A 9,283-nucleotide genomic window follows, 5' to 3' on the forward strand; every position below is an offset into this window, starting at 1 on the left:
CCCCCCCCCCCCACACCACAGTGAGATACCATGCCACATCTACTAGGAGGGCTTTAATTAAAAAGACAGATAATAACGAGTGTTGACAAGGATATAGAGAAATCACGACCCTCGTGCATGGCTGGTATGCAGTCACTTTGGAAAAATTATGTAGTCACTTTGGAAAACAGTTTGAGAGTTCCTCAAAAAGGTAAAGACAGAGTTACCATATGAGCCAGCCATTCCCGTCCTAGGTATGTGCTCGAGTCATGGACACATGCTCCCCCAAAAGCTGTACACAAATGTGCACAGCAGCATTAGTCAGAATAGCCAAAAAGGGAAACAACCCAGAGGTTCATCAGCTGATGAATGGATGAGCAAAATGAGGTCTGTCCATACAATGGAATATTATTATGCCAGAAAAAGGAATGATACCTGCTACAACATAGATGACCTTTAAAAACATTATGCTGAGTGAAAGGAACCAGTCACAGTCACAAAAGGCCACATGTTGTGGGGGGATGTGTGAAATAGGTGAAGGGATAAAGAAAGAAAAAAAAAAGGCTACATGTTGTGTGATTTCATTTATATGAAATGTCCAAGATCGTCAAGTCTATAGCGACAGGAGGATTAGTGGCAGCCAGAGGCTGGGGGCGAGGGGTTAGGGGAGGGAACGGGGAGGGACTGCTTCTTTCCAGAGTGATGAAAGTGTTCTAAAATTAGATAATGGTGGTAGTTACAAAACTGTAAATATGTAATGATACGTAAATTATATTTCAATAAAGTTTAAAAAATTTTTAATGTTTATTTATTTTTTGAGAGAGACAGAGACAGAGCATGAGTGGGGGAGGGGCAGAGAGCAAGGGAGACACAGAATCCGAAGCGGACTCCAGGCCCCGAGCTGTCAGCACAGAGCCCGATGCGGGGCCCAAACCCACCAACCGTGAGATTGTGACTTGAGCCAAAGTCGGACGCTCAACCGACTGAGCCACCCAGGTGCATCTCAGTAAAGTTCTGTCATAAAGTGGAGAGGAAACCGCTCAGATTAGTCCCCAAAAAGAGTTGATTCCACATTCAGAACGTGGTCCCACATCCACAGTGTTATCCTCTGGCAACAAGTGCATCATTGAAGCAACTTGTCTAACAATAGAAGGCACACTGTATTTATATCCTCACACAGCTTGGAACACAGTAAGTTGTAATTGAAAGGTTTTGATTTATTTGTCTAGGATAGAGAAATAGAGAAATTCCTATTTTTTCTCCATCAAAAATACTCAATATCTCGGGTGTCTAGCACGACTTCATATGCCCCTTAACTCAGTCTACTCTTGTCCATGAAAATGGTAAAATCTCCCAAAATGCTAAATTGTTTTTGTTGAAAAACAAAGCAAAGCATAGTCTAAATTCATTTAGGACATCCATTGAAAGAGGCTTGCATTGTTTACAGATCTGCATCTGTTTTGCATACAAAGAGCTTTTATACCAAGACCAACAGTTTCTGATTTCTTTCTTTATCACGGAACCTTTCCTGAATTCATGGCCCTGGGCAAACATGGTTTAGTGAATAAATGTAGACCAGCAAGTTCCCTTTATTTTTGTTGATGTCATATGATGCTGAGGTTCCCATCAACTGTTTCTCCATCAGTGATATTACAGACTAATTTCTATCACTCCTCTAAAGTAAATAAGGAATGGCTTGTGATCAAAAACACTTTACAGAAATAACACAACCGATTCAGAAGAAAGAACAACATGGCCATATACGGATACAAGCATGAAAACATTCATATTTGGGGGAGGATTAAAGGCTCAATAGAATGGAAAAGAAAAGATATAGCAATGTCAATCTCATGTCTGCCTCTGAATCTGAAAATAGATGCTAGTATGGAAGAGGTATAAATTCCTCAGTTGGTTTTCATTACACGTGGCCTCAGTGGACTGGCACAACCAAACGAGAGCCCATAGCTGGACTGGGGTTTATCAATGGCTTTGGATCACTTTGCCATTTTCTAGCTTAATCTACAGCCCCAGGAGACAGGGGCTGTTTCTCTGAGAAGTCTTCCCTCTCTCAAGCAAAAGTTGTCTTTTTCTGTAATCCTACCATTAAAAACTAGTATCTTGAAGCCTTTAAGGCTTTTTCCACTTACCAGAGGCCCCTCTTCAAGTACGGATTTCCCCTGACAGCCTTGGTTAGCGGCCAGTTTTGTGCCACAAAAGTTGGAGCACGGAAAATACACAAGATCCCGGTTGGTTTTTCACGAGACAGCACTTTCCTCTCAGACTTCCGGGCTACCCTGCGATCCCTTGAATGCGCAACTCCTTGACAGTCCCGGTCCGTGGTGAAAGGGAGTAATTTCTGGAGAAAACCATCTCGCTGGACTCTCCTCAGTCAGACAGTTGTCACAAGTGATAGATGTGACCTGAGTGCTCTGTGGTCTGTGTAGTGTGAAAATGAAGACTCTAACTGTGCTCAGGTGACTCTGGCTTAAGATTCCACCATTGAAGCCAATGAAATAATTAAGAGTGGCATCTTTGTAAATTTAATTAACAATTTATTAAGCAATAATTGGCATTTTAAAAGGCCATTTTAGAGGTGATTAAAAGCCATATAGTCAGGCTTTTTATAAACCTCTCTATCTCATGCCAAATGAACAGCGACTTAAACAAAAGTCTCTTATAAGCCTTAAGATTTTATGATTCTTTCTTCTCCAGTCTCTCTTGCTATATTTCTGTCACTCAGCTTCAGTTTATCCCCTATCTGCACCTTTTCTGCATCTTTTCTTTTTTTCTGGAGATTTCTTTGGTCATAACTCTTTTCTTACTTTCTTCTCCAACTGTTCTTCTAGCTTGCCTTCCCTCTCTGCTTCTTCTTTCTTTCCTCTACTCACTCTACTTTCAACTTAAGTAATGTAATATGAAGCAAGTATATTTAGAAATAGTTGTTGAATTAAGTCTTTTTTCCCCTGAACTTTTGTTTCAGATATTGTACATTTTAGTTCTAGAATTTTTATTTGGTTCTTTTCGTAGTTTCTATGCTAAGATTTTCTATCTTTTCATTTATTGCAAGCGTATTTTCCTTGAAGGTATTGAGCATAGTTATACTAGCTAGTTTAAAATCCTTGCTTGCCAATTCTAACATCTGAGTTGTCTTAAGGTTAATCTTCATTGATTCTCTTTTCTCTTGAAAATGAGCCACATTTTACTGTTTCTACTACATATGTCAAGTAATTTTGGATTGTATCCTGGACATTGTGAATGTTATGGGGACTCTGGATTCTGTTATATTCCTCAAAAGAGTCCTTCTCTTTCTAAGTAAGCAACCAAATTGGTTGGACTCAGACTGCAAGCTCTGTCTCTTAGGTGGTAGCTCAAATCTCAATATAATTATTTTGTCCCTAGCTGGGACAATTCGTCTCTCCCCTGTGCATGTGGTTCCGCTAAGGATTTACACAGAATTTATTAGAGTTCCTCTTCTCTGGGTCACTCCTTTCTAGGCACATTATAGTAGCTGTGGGTATGAGTTGCCCCAAATATTTTGGTCTGGAAAGACTAGACTTTTCTATAGGAGTTTTAGCAGCAGTGTTGCTTGTTATGGTGTTGCCTATAACCTAACCTCCGACTAAAAGCTAGAAAAAAGGAGAAGCTCATCCCATGTTTTTTTCTGCCTCCCAAGGCTGATGCCCCTGCAGGATCTGCTTATTTTTGCTCACCCTCCAGGGCCTCCGGGTAGATCCTTTTTGTGTTTTGTCCAGAGTTTATAGCTGTTATCTATGGAAGGATGAGTCTAGTAGGAGCTTACTCACTCACACTGGGAACAGAACCACCCTTTCTTGATTTTTGAAATTATACGAGTTCAACCTTTCCTATGTCTTTCTCCAAAAGAATTCTAATTTACATTGCAGGTCAGAGTCTTTGATTGATTTTTTTTTTGCGGTTTTTAGGGGGGTTCAATGACCTTCAACTGAGTGATGGTTGTCTGGCTCATTCACAGGGAAAGATGTTCCTTCAAGCCTTATTTCAATTTATTCAACAAAATTTATTGTCCTCCTCTTATGAGAAAAACCCTAGGTTGCCTGTTGGGACCATCCTTGAATTTTGCGGGAGGAGGGCAAAACAGACTATTGCAAAGATTATATGGCTAAGAGGAAATAAGATCTTCTTACCTCTGAGAAACACCGATTCTGTAGTAGGTAATCATTTTACAAATGCTCTCTTGTTTAACCCTCATAACTCTGCCGGGTGGATATTATTGTTCACTTTTTATAGATGAGAGAAGTGAAGCTCAAAGGCTGCACAGCTGGTAATTTTCATAGGCTTTTAATAAAAAAAAATGAGTCAATGCTAAAAAAATAGGTTAGTCATCATACCATGTTCTCAAAAATAATATTAATGGTGATAATAAAAATAACAATATCTAAGTGCCGCTTTTCCGCTTAGGAAAAAGGGATTGTGACTCAGTATGGCCCCTGACTTTTGACTGACAAGGTTCTATAAATGCTAAGTATAGTCTTCTATTAAGATTGAAGCCTATGAGAAAAAAGCCGTGGGCTGACCCATCTTCAAAGTGTCCATTTAAGATTATTTTCTGTCAGCCAGGTGGCTAATGGGCTGTGTTAGACAATGGATAGATATTGTATTCTGTGTGAAACCATAGAATTGGAGAAAAAAGAGCAATTCCACATTTATTTGGCTTGTCTACTGCCCGGGAGCCCAAGCTGCAGAGAACATTTGTTTCATTTTAACAAATGGATGGCACCTCCCTGTTTTAGGCTGGAAGAAAACCTCTGCTCTGGCCTCAGTGTGAACAGGGGCATTGGTGATAGAATATCCAGTGTGAGTCATTGTCCCCACACTGGGCAAAAATAGTTAAAGCATTCTGGGGCAATTCTCAGGGAAAATGTTCAGTTAACGGTAGGTTTATCTAACGCTGGATTAAAAAAAAAATATTGACGGCTTCATGTTTTACAAAGGGAACTGGCAGACAACAGAAAGTGAGCTCCTGTTGAATTGAATAATGACTCTGCTAAGAGACGAGAACACAAGAAGAGATGTTTAAAGCACAGTTGGAAGAAGGAAGTAATAAGCCTGACTTAGACAACAGACAGTGGCTTCAGCCTGGGCAGTTGGGGAGACTGGGGCCAACATTGGTTTTCAAGCCCCAGCCCGCTCTGTCCTGGAAGCACCACGGCCTGTAGGGTTGCCTTTCTCCTCCCAATCCTACCGCCCATGTTGTGGCTAGTCATTTGACCTTTGGGGGCGTCCTTTTGCCCCTCTGAGCACGGGTTTCCTCGCCAGTACCGCACGGTGAGTGGATCGTGTTATCTTGTAGGTCCCTTCTGGCACCAACTTGTAAATATCCAAGACTCTAACTCCACTTCCTCACCCAGATCTTTCCCCACGTCGTTATCCAAGAGCCGAGAATTTCACGCGTGGGACGGCAAAATGACATCAGAGTAGATTAGTCGCTTGACGCTTTTGAATTAGAAATGGAAACAAGCCAAAATAAAAGCTCCCCGGAACTAGCCAACAGATGGCGGGTGACAAATGACTAGACTTTGGACTACTCTCTGACTGTAAACTTTCCTCCGCTTTTATGTGAAACTACCAGTTCACTTTAAATATCTACAATGAGTTCTGACAGAGGAGAGCAGGCAGCTCACATAATGAAGGTCAGCAACTCATGCCCAAATCCTACTGCTTTAGAATGTGCTCAAAGACAGCCTCAGATGCACGAAGAGGAGCAAGCACATTTGTCACACCCATGACCCTGTCAGTAGCAGGCTGGGCCAGTGGTGGACATGGCTGGAACCCAAAGGTCAAATAGACCCAGAGGGAAGGACACACGATTTGGGGAGGTGCCAGCGTGACCTTGATGGAATAGATGGAATAAGCAGCTGAGATCATGGATTGCTTTTGAACCCTTTGAGCTTTGAGATGCTTTGGAGGTAAAGGAACCAGAAGTACCAGAGAAAAGAGGCAAGGGTGTTTGTTTGTTTCCTGCGGAGATGGTATTCCTCAGAATATTTCTAGAAGCCAGAATATTTCTGGAAGATTTCTGTCTCCATTTTTTTTTTCTTTTGGTTTTCGAGGGGGGTAGACGGGGCCTCCCTCTAGCCACAGTGAGGGAGTGGATGGGTCAAAACCCACTGACCGAAAGATACTAAACAGACGTGAAAGAAGAAGGAACAAGAGAAGAGAGGGAGGAGAAAGAAGAAGGCAAAGGGAGTGAACGTAGTGGCAGAGCACCTCTGGGTTTTCAAAGAGGACAGCGAAGCCTCGCAGCGACATCACCGGTCGGATCATGAATTACCGGCAGCTGCGTTCTCTACAGGACAGGCCTGTCTTTGGTTCTCCCCAAAGCAGACCTTGAGACGAGGACTTGACTGCAGACGCCGCGTAGCTCAAGTGAGGGTTGGGAAAAGCAAGACAGGAAAAAAGAGGGCGATAAAAGATACGTAATGAGTGGCTAATCCCTGTGGGCAACTGGAGTCCAAACCCCCAGGAACACTCTGAGAAACTACCTGTATTCATTTCCTAGGGCTGCTGTCACAAGTCACCATAGACTTGGTGGGTTAAAACAACGCAGATGTGTTCTCTCACAGTTCTGGAAGCCAGAAGTCTGAAGTCAACGTGTCAGCAAGATGGGTTCCTTCTGGAGTCTCTGAGGGCAGATGCGTGCCGCGACTCCCTCCTGGCTTCTGGTGGTTGCTGGTAATCCGTGGCTTGTAGATTCATCACTTGGCCTCTGACTTCGTGTCACCTTCTCCCCTCTCTTGCCTTCTCTTCTTTTATAAGACCCTTGTCATGGGAGTTAAGACCCATCCTCATCTAGGATGGTCTCGTTTCAGAATTCGTAAGTTAATCTCCAAAGACCTCCATCTCCAAAGACCCTTTTTCCAAATAAGGTCATGCTCACAGGTTGTAGTTGAACATATCTCGGGGGGGGCGGGGGCCGGCCACCATTAAACCCACTACAGTACCCCTTTAGAATTGCCCCACCATTCAACTTACTCTGATCCCCTATTGGTTTTAAAGATTGCCCCATCGAGGGCATCAAATCTCCGGCCCTTCTGGGTTGTCCTTGCTTGGGGCCCAGTAAGCGCCTTTGATGCTGGTGAAATCCCCAAGACAGAGAGGCAGAGAGATTGCAGGTGCTGGAGGTGGCAGGCAGTCAGAGCATGTGCGCTGGGAACTTAGAAGTGGCCCGGGAGGATGTGAGTAGGGCCAGGAGTCATTAACTGCTACAAGGCATAACGGAATAAAGAACGTGCAGGAGGTGACCGACAGGCAGCTTGGTGGGGTGGGTGAGGACGGTGTGAGAAGGCTGGGCAAGGCTGGAGAGGGCACAAAGAGATGAAGGGACGAGCACCGTGGCACGACCCTGCAGACTCAAGCATGCAGTCTTAGGAGTCACTCAGAAGCACGAGGCGCACAGGAAGTGGGGAAATGTTTACCATTAGCGGAAATGATCAGCTACCCTGGAAAAGCCATCCAAAGACCCAGGCAAGTGGACATTGGGCAATGAAGCCTTGTCCTACGTCAAGAACTTTTGAGGTGGGTCTCAGCAAGGACTGCAGAAGTTAGTAAAATCCTCAGGGGTTGGGAGAGTATTTCCTACGTGTCAGTCATTTGTGAAGACCCCAGCTATCTAAGGGCACAGAGGCAGATTCTATCCCTGGGGAAGCTCAGGGGATAGCAAAAGGCTGACGGGGTAGTTAGGGCCCAAATAGATGACCTTGGATTTGGTGGAGCCCTGTTCCGAGGGAAGGGAGAGGGAACCAGAAAATAGCTGACCCCAAACAAAGGCGGAGTCCTGGGCAAGATTCCAGTCCCGCTGGCCAAGTCAAGCGCCTGGAAGGGAAAGGAAGAGTCAGCAGAACAGCCCAGAGGCTTTACAGGGCCTTGAGCTAATCTGGACACCAGGTCTGGTCAGCATCACAGGCAGGTCAGGAAGGGTTGGCTGGTCCTTAACATGACAGGCTGCCAAGTCCCACTGGAATGGAAGGCAGGCACTGCTGAGATATTTCCAGCTTCTATCAGGGCCTTTGCTGGTGGGCCTGATAGGAGAAGCTGTAGAAAGAAGAGGAAGGTGGCATTTGAGGCAGCCATGGTCCAGAGCTATCCAGACTAGGATTTAGTGTTTCTGGTTTAAATTTTGTCTGTATTGTTCATAGAGGAACATGGCTTCTTTTTTGCTTTCAGCTCCAACGTAAGGATCCTAAAAATGCAGTGTTGGCAAATGGAGGCAATGCTAACTGCCGTAAGATGCGAACCTCAACATTTGTAATACTCAGACACGGTAGAAAATCATTTCTAGCTCACTTGAAGCCTGAAATAGTTATCCCTGATTGATGGGAGGGTTCCTTCTAAAGGGATTCGGAAACCCAGGTTCCTTCCATCTCATGGCTCTGGCATTTTCACCCATGGCTTCCAAGGTCGCTCATCTATATCAAACTCAGATTCGTGTGAACAGTTTAGATAATCCCTGTAAGATGTCTGTAGGGGCCAAGCCCAGAAGTGACACACATGGTGCCTCTCCTGCTTCATAGTCTAGACTTCAGGTGTGCAGCCTCCCTTAACTTCAAGAGAGCCTGAGAAACACGGGCGTGTGCCCAGGAAGAAGGGGAACGAGACTTGGGAACAGCGAGGCAGTTTCTGTCGCTCCTAAATAATGAGCATCAGGGCATTGTGCTAGTGTCCAGGCAGGAGGGGGTACCACAGGACTGACTGGGTTTACCTGCAGGCAGGACCTGGGAGGGATGGCTCACCTCTGCTCTACATGATATTGGCTAGGCTCACTCACATGGCTGTATCCCCTGGTGACGAGCTGGAAAATCCAAGACGGCTTTACTCACATCTCCTGAATCTTGGTTCTAGCTGGGGGCTCGGACACCTCGGCCTTCCTCCTCAATGGCCTCTCTCCCTAATGGGGGGACCTGGACGTCTTTACATGGTGAGTCAGGGTACAGAACAAAAGCAGAAAGCTGTGGGGCCTCTTAAAGCCCGGGCCCGGAACTGGCCGGGTGTTCCTTTCTCTGTGGGCAGTGCACATCATGTGGGCCGGTCCAGATTCGAGAGGAGGGGAGATAGACTCCATTCCTGGATGGGAGTTCTGTCATGTCTGGCAATCTACCACAATGTCTAAAGAGTGAAAGTTAACCTAAGCAGCAAGCCACAGGAAGGGACAGGTCCGCAGCTAGTGAGCCTGAGAAAGTATAGTAGCAGACGGCTGGCAGGTGCCTTCATATTGGGGAGAAAAGCTAACAGAGGAGGCTGGAAGCAGGTGATAGTGGCCCCGCCACAG

This window comes from Herpailurus yagouaroundi, unplaced genomic scaffold (assembly GCF_014898765.1).
Source record: "Herpailurus yagouaroundi ecotype Mexico unplaced genomic scaffold, PumYag 67793, whole genome shotgun sequence".
Taxonomy (NCBI): Eukaryota; Metazoa; Chordata; class Mammalia; order Carnivora; family Felidae; genus Herpailurus; species Herpailurus yagouaroundi.